At 38.7% G+C, this 17,062-nt stretch overlaps 1 protein-coding gene across 1 annotated transcript in view; it reads left to right on the top strand.

The window, feature by feature from the left end:
• Positions 1 to 226: 226 nt before the first annotated feature.
• dlgap3 (discs, large (Drosophila) homolog-associated protein 3) overlaps positions 227 to 17,062 on the top strand; it is a 176,933-nt gene continuing 160,097 nt past the window's right edge. Inside the window, exon 1 of the mRNA XM_065292315.2 lies at positions 227 to 346. The gene's annotated coding sequence lies outside the window, so the exon portion shown is untranslated. The remainder of the gene's footprint in view (positions 347 to 17,062) is intronic.

The following is a 17,062-nucleotide window of genomic DNA, read 5'->3' as shown; positions in this document are numbered from 1 at the left end:
AGACGACCCTCCATTGCCTGTACATACATAGGCTGGCGACTTTATTTTTCATGTAAGACACCATAAAATTAAAACATATGCATTTAATAGGAAACACGTTTTGCTGTGGATGCATGTGCATGTTGTCGTGGCTAAGAGCGCATCTCTGCGCCCCTCCTCTAACTGAGGTGCAGCAAGACCAATGGAAACGCGCGGTTGGGACGGAGGGGAATCCTACGCGCTGCTGTCAGCATCTCAAACAGCGGCGAGTACCGGACCATCAGCACGAACCTAATCATCAACCCGGAGGAATATTAATACTACCAGTACGGAAATGCGCGCCTGACCGGTTAAACTTAGAAGCAAGGTAAGCATAATTTGGTTGCTGGTTTGTTTACGCATTGCACGAACGAGGAAATAAGTGCTTTTGTTCGTTTACTGATTGGTTATATGCAAACATGACTTGAAAGCTGTCACCATGTGTGTACTGAACGAACCGGTCCAATCGGTGTAATTTTCCAGAGGTTTAATTGGCAGGGTCGAATAAGAGATCTATGCAGATGTGAACTTGATAGCACTTAGAAGTTTGGTCACGGAGGGATCCGGGCACACACCCGTGGACCCGTGACGGATCGGAGCAGTTTGAGGGCTGATCAAAACGTTAGGGACCTCTGGACCTTGGAGCAACTTAAGTTAATGAATAATTTAGTGGTGACCGTGAAAGCACGGTCCAGCACAGGGATGCGCTAAACGGTTTCACACTCACAGTTAAACCATTACGCATCGAGGTGGATGTTGGAGAATTGCATATTTTAGTGGGCTAACAGAGCAAAGACTATTGTGCTATTGGCTTGCGGTCTCATTTAAAAGACTGTGTACTGTAGCCCACAAATGTACGCATGTGCATGAGTACAGTATGCAAACTGGGCGAATGCTGTTATTTCTTGCAGAAGAAAACTGCTCGATGTGAGGAACATGTTTAGACTTAGTGTATTGTTATCTTCATTAAATACTGTACCACTGCCACGTAATGTACAGTGTTAATGAACTAATTTGATGTTAAACCGGAAATTAGTTTTTTTTTTTTGGTGCAGAAATAATAGTGTTTTTTTTCAGGTAAGGTGAGATGGTTTAAGATGGACAGTCTTTACTGTGCATTATGTCCACCAATGTCATGCATCAATCGTTTGCATTGATCTCACTTTTGTTTGATGTCTTGATGTTTTGGCTTTGCATTGTAATGTGTAGTTTCAGTGTGCGCCTCCCAAGCAAGCAGGAACTGAAAAAGTAGGTTAACTAACTGCTCATTGACTCAATTATATTTCGCCCTTATTTAGAAAAATGACACACGGACGGACCACTGTGTTTGATTTATTTGGCTCCGCTCCTATAGACTTGTGCTTGAAGGGATGGGAAAGAAATACCTACTGTAATCGTCTGGAAAGAAGAAAAGCTCATTGCTAATTATTCGAAGATAAATGCTTTATTATTTATATTACTAAAATCCATTTAATTCTTCCCATTGTCCCATTAAGACTTAGATAATAGGAGCTTATGGTGCATACGTGATTATGTGTTGATCTAATTTTTAAGTCTGGCAAAAGCCCATCCAATGGGATAGGGCCAAAAAGCATTATACAGTAGGCCTTGCTGATGGTAGGTTGGTGTAGAGTTTCTTACATTCCTCAGGCAAATGAAACATTATATCCTTTAATATTGAATTGTATTACAATATGGTTTAATTTGTGTTTAAGACTGATGCAGAGATTGTTTAAGCAAGCAGATGTATTTAATTCATCCTGGGTTTTGCTCCTTCTACAATAGACCATTGCCGTAACACCACCTGTCTGTTTATAAGAGAAGCCTTTGGGAGCTACAGCAAGCTATCTGCCTGTGCTTTCCTATTTTGAAAACTACTGAGAAGTTTAACAACAGATATACTTTGTATTGACATTTTCATATAAGATTCTCCTTTGTTCAAATTCATATGCCCCCATTTTCTTTTAACTTGTCATGCCTCTTGATTTACTCCAAGTAGAATGCAGTAGTCATATAGACACTCTTATTAGTGCACTTCTGGGATTCGATGCTATGGATTTACACACTACGTTTAAAGAAGTGATTGGTCCCTACCTAGCCACATAAAACCCACTAAAACACAATAGACCAGATTGAACATCCAGTAATAAATAGCCCATTTGGTGTTCTGCTTATCAATAAAAGAGTTTGCTGGGAACCGAGTGCTTTATGAGACAGCCTTGAATATGGAGGGGAAGGGAAGTCCATATATGGGCAGATCATTTTCTATGGCTTACGGAGAGAATGTTAATGATTGCCAGTATAATGTTAGCAGGAAAGGTGCTGCCATTTTGCCTCATGTTTTAGGTGCTTTTCCATATGATTAGGTTTGCTATTCTGGGTGATGGGAAAAGCTTTGCCAATGACTAAGTGCCATTCATTTACACATCAGGAACTGGCAGCCATTGTTTAACTAATTATTATAATCATGCTGGTGGGTCATTGTGTGGTGTGTCGGGAAAAGACAGAACACAATTATTTTGATCCCTTTACAGAAACTCATAAAAAAGTGATTTTTGGGCTGTAAACTGGCATGTTAAAAAGACAAGAGCCCAGTTAGATGAAAACGCCCTGTAACGGGATTTGTAGCATAGTGCAGTTGAAATATTGTCTAATATTTTGACAGTTTTCCATTTGTGTATTCCATAAAAAAGCACACGAGTCTCGTACACAGCCAGAGGAAAAAGATGATGTAATATGTGGAAAGATTTTAAATAACCTTCAAACGGATCAAGCGCATTCGGGGAACATCGATACATGACTAGGAACTTAAAGATGCAGTGAATAATTGGCACAAATGTGTCTGCACAGAGAAAGCAAATTACATTTTTGTCCACGCGGTTATGCTCTGTGAACTTGTTCTCCATGAAATCGTCCCCCTTCGGCGTGCCGACTCCAGTTCAGTCCAGTTCAGGGCACGTGTGAGCGGACCCAGCAGGCCTTTAGCTGGGATAACTGAGCACTGCAGTGCTACTGATGCACAGTTCAGAGAAACAGGCACATCAGAGGAAGACTGAAGAGCAAAGTGAATGGAGAACGAGTGAGGAGAGTGAAGAAAGGAGGCTGATATGCACGTAGCTTGAGAGCTCTGCAGAGAAAACTGGGGAAGGAATATATATATATATCAAAAAATATATATAAAAATAAATAAATAAAATAAATAAATATATATTTATTTATTTATTTATTTACTTGACTTAGAAGTTGATATTCTTAATGGTCTAATTATACTGTGATTATAAGATCGGTTCTGATCCTATAATCTGAATCTTTTCTCACATGCATACAGCTTTAGGCTGTAGCACAGAAATATGATTATATTGATTATACGGTTACAAAGGCAATCTGGTCTTTTGGGTGATATATAGTGGTGTCCAGAAGAGACTTATGAGACCCCTCATAAGATTTCATCTTGATATTCTAGTTTTGAAATATATACAAAAGTTTATGAATTCTTGCCTAAAACCTCATAAAGAAACAGATTTTCAGTGTGGTCTTAGACAAAAATGAATAAATAAATAAATAAATAACCTAGGGCTTTCTCCGATGTTTTTGGATTCAACTAATATGGAGGTCTGATTATGGAGGTTCTCCTCCAGCTGTTTCCAGGGATGATTAGAAAGATACGGGAAAACAGAAGGGCAAAGGAAAAGAAGTGAGTGAGACATAAAAGATGAAAGGGGGCTGGTAGAGGAATAATAGAGAAGAGAGATTGGCTCAATGATTCAGAATGAAGGGATGACACCTTGAAGTAGATGAATGAAGGATTGAAGAGAACAGAGATGCTATGAAGAAGGAAAAGGATGGAGAATATGATAGAAAGGAGCATATTCAAGATGGTCCTGCTGTAATCGTGCTCTCCATTTAATTTCCCGTCTTTTTTCTGGCTTGCTCTCCTCTCTTCTAACCAGGCCATGACAGCACCACATGCAGGTTTTAGGATGGGATTGCGCTAGGATTTAAATAGATAACGGCAGGCTAACGGTTGTTGGCTGATGAATTATTTACTGGAACCTCAAGACATTGTTGCGCAACTCTCAAGCCTACAATATTGATGTCATGGAAGACCCTCCATTTTGGTTTATGCAACGTCCATTTGCTGAAAATGGCGTTCTTTATATTCTGAAGTTGCGACTGCTCTGTACGTTTGTTTTATATGTTGGTTATTCATGTGATCAGACCTGTGGTTAATAGTTGCACGGAGAGCTTGGCACCTCATGCACCAATGAGAGCTGCTTGGCAATTAATACTTCAAATTACTGCCAGCACGTGAAGGTGCAGTAATGGCCACTTGGTTATTTAGAGAGGGATAATTCAAAATTACATGGCTTGTTTAATTGTTGCAATTCCCTTTGACTGCAGCTACTGTATACTGGGGTGTGTTTCCCAAAAGCATCGTTAGCCAACTAACTTCGTAAGTTCCTTCGTTATTAACATCGCTCAACAATTTGGTGCTTCCCAAAAGAATCAGTGGCTGCCAGTGACTTCTCTTCTTAGGGGCGCGAATTCAAAGACTAGCATTGATCATGATTTTGAACTAAATAAGCAAGCAACATGCAGTGCATTTTATATCCATCATTCTTAATATATACAAAGTTGTAATTTTTATGTTTGTAAACAGAATTAAAGTCCTTTTTTTGAAAAGTGCGCATGCATGTAGCCCTTGGGCTTTACGACCCTGGGGAATCCCTGGGAGGAGTGAAGTAAGAGGGAACTTGTGCATAATTTACATTTCTCTGACATTAAATTGATTTGAGAAGATTAATTACTTAGTACTCCACCTGTCATGTGACATATTGATGAACCAACATGGTTCAAATGATGAATGTTCGAAGATGTTTTTGGTAAACCGTCTTGACTAGGTAGTTCGTTTCTCCAATTATGCATCATGCTATGGTGCATCAGTAATTAATCAGTAAGCTATGTCATTATTTTGTTGTTAAACAGCATTTAAGGGTGGGATACTAAAATGTATATTATAGTACAGTATAGTGTACAGTATATATTAAGTATAGTACATTAAAAAACAGTTAAGTTGAGCCAATCAGATTAGTTGATCAAAAACGTCTTATGTAGGCATGCCATTTGAGGATAAGTCTACTGTTATCTTATTTTCCCATTTGGTTTCAGTATATATATTTCTTGTCATTTGTCTACTATACAACATTTGGCATAAACTGTATATGTTTAAAAGCTAGTTGTGGTAACTTGTGTACTGTGGTTTTTAAAGAGAGATTATTATGGTACACTGAATGCCACAACACACAGTTAGGAAAAGAAAAATAAGGAGCATAACAATAACAGAAAGTTAATTTTTATGGGGGGTGTTTGTCCTTGGATCCTTTATTTCAGTTTTCACTTTCTTTTACCTTGTTTACAGTGATGTTTAATTCATGGTTAGTCAATATTTTTTAGGCCATAATAACCCCTAAAGTGCTGCCTCTAGTTTTTTAAAGGTTTTATCTACCAATGTTGTTTCCAGCATTTTCAGTAGCATATTAAGAGCTCAGATGCAAAGGCAGCTAAACGCCATCTCTGTCAAAAATGAGATGAAGATATTGACCGAATGCTCTTGGCCTGTATTACATGTCAGTCACCCCCCCCCCCCAAAAAAAAAACTTGATTATGCGATTGCATTATTTAACACATAATCAGCCGAAGTCCGCATATTTATGCGGGGGACACATTTTCAAATACGCGTACTTTTGCAGCATAAATTGCAGATTTCTGTGCACAAAATATACAGGGCTTGCATGATTTCATAATCCCCGTATTTTCGTAGCAAAAATCACAGATAAATGTTGCATTTACTTCACAAAGCGCAGCCATGTCCCCTGTTGCCATGGAAACGTTATGAAGTTAAGTTATGAAGTGACGTTATGAAGTGGTGTTATTATGTGACATGAACATCATTAAAAAGCTGCAAAAGCTGGAAACAGTTTTTGCAAGTTCTTGCAATTTTTGCAAGTTTCCACAATTTTATAGCATAAAATTGCATAAATATCCTGCATATTCCATCGCATTTTTTAAGGAAACATGCCGCAAGATCAAGGTTTTTAGCCCGCAACAACCACAAAAAAAAAACATTTTTCTTGAAGGACTGATCATCAAATACTTTCGCTTTAAATACACTTTACCCAGGCCATTTAGAAATACTAGTTTGATTGCAAAATCTGTAAAACACCATGTTGACTATTCAGTCAAGACCTGCACGGATGAAGAATTGGATGAACAGTGGGACAAACAGTACAACAAGGTGCAAGAGTTTATATTAAAAAGAAGTTATACAGTACCACAGGGCTGTCGAATGCTTTATTCTGATTGGTTGAGAAATGTTCCATGGGTGTTGATTATTTTTCTGTAAACCGCACACATACTTTAACCTGTCAAATGTCTTAAAAATACACACCGGAGCAATGTTTGCGGTAACCGTGGTATACCGGAATAATTGACTCTGGTCCTTTGAATTAATCGAAAATAATGCACACTCCGCTTCGCTCCGCTCCGTCGTGCCGCATTACCACCTTGGGTGTGCATTATTTTCTTATAATTCAACGGCCCATCGTCAATTATTCCTAACTTAAAAGAAAATATTAAGATATTGACCAAATTTGAGCCTTTTACCTTTATTCAGAAATGATAGTAAAGAGTAACTGAAGACTTTTTTGAAAGTGAACATTTATGCATGTACTCACAGTTTTGCAGCTAAAGACTTTGTTAAAGGTCACATTCTTCCTGATCACATTCTTCAAACTTTAGTTAGTGTGTAATGTTGCTAAAATAGCATAAATAATACATGTAAAATGATAAAGCTTAAAGTTCACTGCCAGGCAATATATTTTCTTTAACAGAATTCGCCTTTCAAAGCCTATAGCCAACGGCCGGTTTGGACTACAGCCCTCTACTTCCTGCTTTAATGAAGTCAATAATGACTAAACTCCGCCCACAGGAATACGTCAGTCGCCAGCTTTGGCTCAAACAGCTCTGCTAAGCTAAGCTGCTGTGCAATCACAACACACTAAAAACAAACTACACAATCAGAACTCTTTACGTATTTCTGAAGAAGGGACTTAACATAACAAGGAAGACATCAGCCCGTTTTGAGGACGGTGAAAACAGCGCTATACAGATAAGTAAATTGTGTGAAAAATACCGCGTTTTTTACACGTGAAACATGAACACATGTTATATTGTGCACTGTAAACACAATCAAAGCTTCAGTCAGACCTTTAAATTTGTTAAATACCAATGAAATGACTAAAGTAACATTTGTGAAAATAATGCGTTTCAATTACTGACTTATAACATTTTCATTGCCATTGAAGTGAAACTGAACCTAAACCTGACAAAATGTCTCATTTACAAGAAACATGTCAGACGCACTTAGTGGGTTTTGAATCTGATCTCTTCATTTGCTTTTTATTGTTTTTGAAAAAACAATATTTTAAGAAATGTTTCTTTGCTGTTATGTCATTTTAAGCAAACTTTGGCTTGCTTTGCAAAGGTTTAGTTTCGCTGCTATATTGTGGCCCGCAGGCCCACTGTATTCTTCGCACTAAATTTAGCATCATGTGACTTTTTTTATTACACTCGGAGACACTCTCAGAACTCCGGAGCTCTGAAGGCAGAAATGAAATGTCACCACATTTATCCAGAACAGACCTTCTTTTTCAACAACCTGTCAGGGTTGAGATTTTTCACAATTTACTCCAGCCTCAGATACTTCAGCTGCCAGGCCGCTTAACAGACAAAGCTGGGGATAGTTTTCACTTTTGACCCTCTATATGGCAGTTGTCAAGTTGTTGAAGCTGCCATTAAAAGAGAGATAAATTGAGTCTGATGGCAGCCATTGTTTCTTAACCTTTCCTCTGAATGAGATCAGCATAGAGTGCACTATGTCTGATTTTTGGGTGGTCGTGACCCCACATGCCAGAACTACAGTTGTGGAGTTGTAAGAGATTTCTACACTATGCATCTTTTTTAAGCTTAGATTTTTTTATATGTTATAGTCTCTGTAGCAGGAAGTTTATAGCTGTAGACAAGACCTATATATTATATATGCAGCTTCTTAAAATATTTAAGGAAATTTAGGCTAAAACGTGACTCAACATACCGAGCAAGCTTCTACACAAAGAACTGGCATTGACTGAGTGCCCTACTGCTTATTTGTGTGAAGCAAAAATTAACTTTAAACTTCAATCTTTCTTGTATTAAGACAGAGGTGTGCGGATGCAATCATTTAAGAACCTAAAAAATGGGTCACAGACTAAAAAAGCTTAAGAGTCATGCTCCTCCTTTTTTTTTGCTAGGAAGTATGAATTTGAAACCACCTACTAAAGCAGCTGTGAGACCGATGTATACCATAACCAAGATTACGCCATACTGAGGTCGTATGAAAAGATGCCCCCATTAGTAACAGACACCCAGTGAAATGTGCTCTGAAAACACAATAACCTGAAAACCGGTGTGACCTCGTCCCCGGGGCTAGGCCTGTCAATCCCAATATGGGCTTCTGCAGCTCTGTTACCAGCCAGCTGATTGAAGCTTGAACCCTACATGAATAGCCAATGATGAAACTAATAGGACCTCACCTTCAGGAAGGTTGCACACAAAACCAATTGAAGCTGTCAAGATGGCAAATAAGAAAGAAAAAGGTGTGCGATCTAGAAACAGAAAGAAATGAGAACGTTTGCCAGTTTGTTGGTCATTCTGAATTGAACAAACAAATCGAACCACTCAAAGCTGTTTTCTTGCTACAGATAACAAAGCAGAGGAAGTAGAAAGTTTGTTTTGTGATATTATCATATTTTTCTTTGTTCTATTTCTTTTTACCAACTAGACTTTTTAGGGAACGGCCCACAGGGACACTTTTTCTTGTTTGTGTGCTGTTGGACTTTTCTGTCAGGCGTAGTTGAGTGAGAGTTTGGAGAGGGATGTTCAGTCTCGGAGTTTGATTGCTGTTTGATTGGGACAGATGCTGAGTCCCAGTGGGACGGTTTACACAGGCTGGTCCTTCAGCAGTAAATCACAGGCCGTGATTTCAAGTGATCTAACAGGAACATGATGAGTACTTGGTTATGATGATCTCTCCATCTTACAATCACAAACTGTTTTTCTTACACTGACACACTCCACATGATTGCAAGGAAGTCATCTTTAGCCATTGTCTGGAGAGAAGTGCTAAAAGCCAAACTGTTTGTTGCCCTTGTTCTTGAAGTTCCTTCACACCATATAGTTTCTACATAGAAGTCCAATTAGCTTACCGTAACTTAAATTTACAGTAGTTTTATTAAGCATTCCCTTTTTACTCACATATGCTCCAACTAGGCTTGTTGCGATAGTCGGTGAAATGGTGATTACCGGTGCTTCAGCCTCTCACCGGTTAGATCACTTGCCCACCGCGACACCGTCTTTCACCGTCGTTTTGATATTTTCTTGTAATTAAATAATTTAGTTTCGTTAGAGAGAGCAAACACTTACAACTGAATGTGTCTGCTGCCTGAATTCAGCGGAGCTGAAAGCGCATCATCACAGAGCAGGGGCTGCGGGTGTCAGATTTCATTTATTCCTGTCAGACTGCGGCGAGCAGACGATGGCAGAAGCCGCATGCGTACCCGTTTTTGTTATAATATACATATATAATGTTTAATATAGGCGAGATCGTTTTGTTGTTGTGTTTTTCATTAAGAATAATAATAAACCCATCATTCAAGCGGCGCTTTATGGAGGAATAGCCGGTTGCTCTGCTTGGGACTGGCGGGTTTCTGTCAGAAGTATTAACCGGTGGGAAAATTCTGTCACCGCAACAACCCTAGCTCCAACTTCTTTTACATGAATACACTTTTACCTGACTACACCTTTATCCTGATTTCCTGTCTTTTTAAAAGGTAGAAGCCATGTCTTGCAGCAAACTGCAACACGTAGACTGTTCTAGAAAAGCTCAAAGTTACATAAAAACCGTATACAGCAATTTCATCATCAGATCTTATTTTTTTTAGAAAACACTGCAGAGGTTGGTATAAAATATAAAACATAAAACTAAACTGACTTGTTTTACAACACATTCACATATTTCTTTTGAAATTGAGGACATGTCTTTACCAGCAAGAGTTCATTGGTGGAACAGCATCGCCAAATAGACCATGTAAGCTGGTGTTTTAGCGCGGTACCTTGTCAATGAGATAGTGGAAACCCTATTATCTAGCAACCGGTCTGCAAATGAGCTTAAGTGGGTCAAACTGGTGGAAATAAATGGACTCCCCCCAGACACCCTCTTTCAGTCACATTCAAATTGAATGTGATGATTTGAGTGTGAGCTGGATTTTAACGTAAATTAGGTGGTACGTCATCAGTGCTGGCAACCTTTAAAGAAAACACCACCTTTTTTCAATATTTTACTATGTTCTTACATCAACTAAGACAAAAACCATCTTTTTTCAATGCGTGCACTTAATCTTTGTACAGCACATCGTGAATGTGTTAGCATTTAGCCTAGCCCCATTCATTCCTTAGGATCCAATCAACAGGGATGAATTTAAAAGACACCAAACAATTTCATGTTTTCCCTATTTAACTCTTTCACCGCCAGCGTTTTTAAAAAAAGTTGCCAGCCAGCGCCAGCGTTTATCATGATTTTCACCAAAGTTTAATGCCTTCCAGAAAATGTTCTTCTTTAAATATATAAACATACAATATACCAAATGAAAGAACAGACCCTCTGCTTTCAAACAAAAAAAAAAACCGTTTCATCCTACCTTCAGTGGTTCTTTTGTAATCAGCTTTTGAATATGGGTAGGTTTCTGCAAAAACACCACATTTTGAGCAAAAAGCAGAGATAATTCCATTTTTGTGACGGACTTTTCATAGAGATCCCATTCAGAGCGATCTTTAAAACAGACACGGACATGCAGCCGCTTGCCATAGGGCAATACTTCCGGGTTTAAAAAGTTGCGGATAATAGCGGTATTGCGGAAAGACGGAAAATCTCGTCATTGGCGGGGAAGCGTTTTCTCTTAATTGACGAGATATCTCGTCAATGGCGGTGAAAGAGTTAAAGACTGTTACATGAGTAGTTACACAAGTAAGTATGGTGGCACCAAATAAAACGTGGTGATTTTTTAAGCGGATAAAAAATGAGAACTGTATTATATGGTGGAAGAGCACTTAGTTTGCAGCACTTCGACCTCGGCGCGCAGTAACATCATCACTCCTGTAAATTCCCCCTCTCGCTTAAACTCAAAAGAGGGAGAGTAGTCAGTAACCATGTTTTTTTAACTGTAGTAAAACCGTGGTTAATTTTCACAAGGCTAGTAATGGAACATGAATATACACTGCCTTAAAAATCAACCGAAACACAGATAGGGGACTGTGCATTTCACCTTAGAGAAACCGTGGTGTAATGGCTTCTGCATGTGTCCTACCACAAGCAGTGCACAGCAGGTATCCTTAGTTCTGCTTCTGGGGGGTGACATGGGAGTAGGCTGGACCAGTGAATCGGAGCCGCTTTGAGAACCAGAGTTGGCTTTGGAGGTGATCAAAGCACGCAAGCTGGCAGGCACCAGGCAGCAAACAGCCCCTCCTTTTCCCAGACTCCTCAGTGACCGTGAATTACATTGACTAGCTGTATCACCCTGGGCATCTGAGCTCAGTGCATTAGCTGCAGCGCACAAGCAGCCCTGCCCCCATGACTCGGCCCTAATGGAATATTTTCCTGTACATGTACATATAGACCCAAGCCAGCTACAAGGACTGATCTGCTGGACTCGCTCACACACGGTGAAAACTTTGTTAACTATTAAAACACATCAATATGACCATGAATTCAATACATTGATTACATAATTTAAGGGGGGGGGGGGGTAATGCTATTTTATGCATTCTGATTTATTAACACTGTTCAAGAGCTGTAACCCTCATGCTAAACATAGCAAAGTGTCAAAAAAGCAGTTGAGCTTTGGACGGAGTACTCACGTGTCCTTTTTCCTACCAGTTTCTGAAAGTTTTTTTCAAACGGGGGTATCCATTACGACCGATTGACCCCATATTCCTTTTATGGGCCTTTATCCCCAGAAATGCACACCTGGCCTGCACGTCAAGTGAGTGCGAGGACGCGCATTAGCATTGCTCCGTAGAGTAAAAGTCACCGGTATCACTGCACAGCACACGACAACTTTGTTTTATCAAGATGGTTTGACAAAAGAAGTGTGTTTTTGGATGTAAGGAGAAGAAAACCTTATTTAGCTTTCCCTGTCTGAGACAAAAGTGGATGCAGTTCGGTTTTTCCCGGACAGCTACGTAATTACGAATGGGTTTATGTTTGTTCCCTGGCTGCATTTTTGAGAGGATTGCTTTACAAACAATGCTCAGTTCGACGCCGAATTTGCCACTTGTTTACAACTTTAGGAGCGGTCCCAACTTTAGGAGTCGCAACCACAGGCATAAGTAAATCAAAATCTCACGTGTTTTGTTTGCAATTGGTGCATACGTGCATGTAATGTAAACCACACGAACAAAAGCAAACATTTTCCACCTCAGTTGGCATTGTACTGCACTTACGATATTTACACCTTTTAAATGCAGAAAAAACACATCAAGATTCATGTCACATTTTTTTTATTAAAATAGCGGATAAACAAACAATGATTAATTACCAAATAGAGACGTCCTGCTGTAATCGTTGCTGTTGTTCGTGTTGATCAATTACTGACTCAGTATCAGATTCTGGATCATATATGTAAGGCTATATCTGTCTGTAAGCCATAGTTATTTAAAAAAGTTTTAATATAAGTTTGATTTCCATCGATATCACAGCTGTTAGACTAGTATCCAAAGGCTGCACGTACTCATAACTCTTTAGCTTCGCCCACCGTACACCATCAAGTGTTCGTCTTTCTCCAAAAAAACAAAAACGGAAGGACTGTTCTGTCTATTAATTTTCTGACAACACGAAAGACTCTTTGGACATATGAAGGATAAAATACTACTCTGTAGGTAACCAAGATTAACATTAGATATAGATTGGCAAATACTGTGTGTGTTATGTGAGCTTTTATAATTAGTTTAAATATTCACACCCCTATTCTCAACACAGTGGCTTAACATGCACATTCCCATAGAAACTTAACCCCACACACTGCCTAGATTAACATACTAATAGTTCCGAACATAAAAATACAATTGTTTTATTATTTATCACTATACATATATTACATAATCACATATAATACATATAAATGAAAGGCTCCACCCACATTCCTTTAATTTACAGACGACCCGGAGTCGTCTGCCCTCTGGGCATTTACATTACTTGCTAAATAATGCGATACACAAAATATGATTTAAAATAATTTTTAATTTTGTAAAATTAACTTTTATATTATTATTATATTATTTAGATAATTATAAAATGTATTTAAGCAACACTCTCTTGCCAGTCTTCATTGACCTAAAACTTTGACTTTAGCTTTAGTCAACATAATATTGTATTTATTTATTTATTTATTGCATAGTTTAATTTTTTATAGTTCAAACCATAAAACCGTAATTGGCAGACCCCCTGCTGAACCGGCATTGACCCCCTGTTGTGGACCCCTTCCTTAAGCAAGGACCAATGCTACATAAATCAAACTAATAATCATTTGTGTATAACTGTACTGTATGATATTAATCATGATGCATGAAAAACATTACCAGTGGACATGAAAGGTCATTACTTTATTTAAAACACATGGGATCTCATTGATAGAAGAAGAAAATTGCAGGGCTTGTGTGTCAGTCTATAGTACCGAAAACTTACTGCTGAAGTGTGACGGTGATACAGTATGTGACCAGCACAGATAAACAGAGGATGTGAGTGCGTTGGTACCCAGCCATGCCTTCAGCTTTCCCAGCCTCCTTCCTCACATATTTGCGTCTGACAGGTGCCACCCTGGTTTACGCCCATCAGCGAGCGGTTTACTTCAAAGCACCCTTGCACGTAGATTTAACTTAGCAGACAGGAAAAGAATAGGTGTATGTGCTGAAGTTCAGGTGTATGCTTAAAATTATGAGCTACAGGGTATTAATAATTGTGGTTGGTTTGACGACGTGTACTGTATGTGTCTGGGGATAAAGTAATGGGCCCTTCTATTTCAATCTTGCTTCAGGAGGTTGTTTACAGTGAGCGGGGGACTTTAATGATAAAGCACTTCAACCTTCAAAGCGATGCAAAACTTTGCATATTGATTTGTGTCTGGGGTACTGTTCACACTGCACCCAGTCCCAGTGTTTTAGTCAAACCTGTAGAGGCTTGTTTGCACTGACATTTTGAAATGAAATTAGTTTGTTTAGAGGGTGTAATAGATATCTGGGATATCTACATCAGTTGCCATGGTAATGACGCAACTGTAATCACACTGCACATGTAACATTTTACATTACGGTGAGATCTTAAGGTTATGCATCAAATGTTTTTCTATTAATTTATTATAGAGAAGCATTTAACCTGACCTGTGACGGAGCATGACACCAGAAGGCACCCTAATGGAGAAAGGTTTCTGGAGTTGAAAAATTAGGGCTAAATAATTGCACAAAGGTAACTTAACTTCTGTACTACAGATTTATTTTGCCATTATCTTCCCTATCACGATTGTCCTTGTATGCAGCTCAGGGTTTCTGTATCATCGGGTTGAGTTAAGATCACTGCATTTCTATCATTGCTTTTTAAGTTCCACTCGCCATGTTTTTAATGCACTTGCAGTTTTAAATTCGGTTTGGTGAAACAGGTCAGTTATAATTACCGCACCCAAATTGGAATTGGCATTTCAATTTTGATGTAGCGCTGATGAAATCAGCTTTGCCCTTACGAGGGCAGGCGACTCTCCCCGTGGAGGTTATTACGGGTGATGTGTTTACTTTGCCGAACCAAAAACTAGTGGAACAAGGGCCCTGTACGAGCCGAGGAAATGTGAGGGTGCTGCTGTAAGCAGAAGAAATAATGAATATCCCTTTGAAGTTTGCAAGTTTAGTTCTTGTAGCATCGTTTCGTGGATGCCAGAGTGTAATAATCATTTCAGTGGCTTTGATTTGAACTTGCTTTTGTGCTTTAATACTTTTGGAGAGGTTTGATGTTATTTTACATGGATGGGGCGGAAAAATCCCAATTTCCCCCTTTATGAAGGCTCAGAGGCAGATGGAAAGTAAACTCAATTAAATTTTCTCCTGTGGTTTATTTTCTCGGCTCGGTCGTGAGGGATTTAACACATAGCTCTGATAGTGTGTCAACCGGTGCACAATGTCAAAGCTCAAAAACTACAAATAGAAATGTTTGAGCTGATAAATGGGGACAGTAATCACTGTGTGTCTGTGCCTCGAGTTGACCCGTCCGCTCAAACATACTTTGTCCGTCTGGAGCTTGCATTAATGGATACTGAGACCTAATTCAGGGATTGAAGAGGAAATGTCAAGCAGCGGTGGCAGATTAGGAAGTCAAATGTCAAACTGGGTAATCGTGTTTCTCACAGAAAGCAACCCATTACTGTAATTTATATGGGCAGTGGTCATGACATTTTAAGCAATGTCTTGCAGATATGTTTTACTACCCTAACACTGCTCGTTTTTGTTATTAAATAACTTGTGACAGCACTTGAAAGGGGAAAAACATATTTAATTAGCACTGAAATAATCTTTACATTAAATATTGCTTTGGTAATTAACCATATGTATATAAGTAGTTTAATATAGGTATAAATTGTACTCTATATATACTGCATACAAATTTCACCACTAAACTGAAGGAGAATGTTATTTTATATCATTGTGAGGGCAAATCAGACCAATATTGGACGGAGGAAAAAAACTGATGTATAGTCTCTGTTGCTGTAAGAAATTCAGTTAATTCTGTACTGAAACTTAATTCGATTTTGAAAGGGACGTTGCATTTAGAAACCAAACATTTCTTGTTCTTTTGACATAAGAAAAAGGTCATTCTATAACCACATTTACTGAAACCGAGCTGGAAAAAGCTTTGTGTCAGATTTTGTATCAGTATGACATCATAGTGTGACTGTAATTATCCGGTTTTGTGTTTCCCTGGTCCTGTCTCTTATTTTGAAGAGATGTGATACCCATGTGTATTTTAAATAGTTTGGCTACCTGTTGTGGATTATTTAGACCGGCACGGTAAAAACCAAAGAGTGACTTATCTGTAGGGTGGCCATTCGTGCCAGTTCCGCCGGACACGTCCTGAACAGGATTTCGGGTGCCTTCTCCGGTCCGCATTGCACGACCGCATACGTCATCGGGGTTCTCACATTTCAGTTAAAACACATTAGAAAAATAAGAATTATTTTTTTTAAGAAATACAATCATTGTAGTTTCATTCTTACCTTGAAATGTAACGGTTGCTTTTCTGAAATTGAACCCGAAATATTAAACCTTGATGACGTATGCGGTCGAACAACGCGACTTCTGTTTTTGGGTGCGTGTGGAAAACTGATTTCAGATCTACACTGTTCAAGTGTTCCCTTTATTTTACTTTCATTTTGAAAGACACAGCTCGGTGCAGACCTTTTAGAGAGACGGAAAATAAAAGATGATGCAGTGCCAACTACATTGTGACAACACACAAGTGTCAGTAACAATGTTTTCACCATGTGTACCATATTGCTATGTGTTACAGTTTATGTACAGAGTGTTTTTAAGCAAAATGAGCCATACTGTTTTGAGAGTAGGCTATATCCAGTGCTAAGGCAATCCAGTAGTGGGAGTGCACATCTTGAATGCAACAAACCTATCACAACAATGTCTTTTAAAGGGAGGGTCAAAACCAGAATCAAAAAACACTTTTTACGTTTTAAATTTAAATTATGATGTTTTTGATGTAGAAATCTTTCTAACGTTTTTAATAGACATCAGAGAACAAATTAAAAAGGAAACCAATTCAGTTCATGAGTTTGACAACTTTAAGATCTCTTTGATTTAGTGCCATAGATTGTAAAACTGTATTTACCTAGATGAAAAAGAGTCC

Source organism: Paramisgurnus dabryanus, chromosome 19 (assembly GCF_030506205.2).
Source record: "Paramisgurnus dabryanus chromosome 19, PD_genome_1.1, whole genome shotgun sequence".
Taxonomy (NCBI): domain Eukaryota; kingdom Metazoa; phylum Chordata; class Actinopteri; order Cypriniformes; family Cobitidae; genus Paramisgurnus; species Paramisgurnus dabryanus.
The sequence above is the reverse complement of the archived record's forward strand: the minus strand, read 5'-3'. Positions and strand labels throughout refer to the sequence as shown.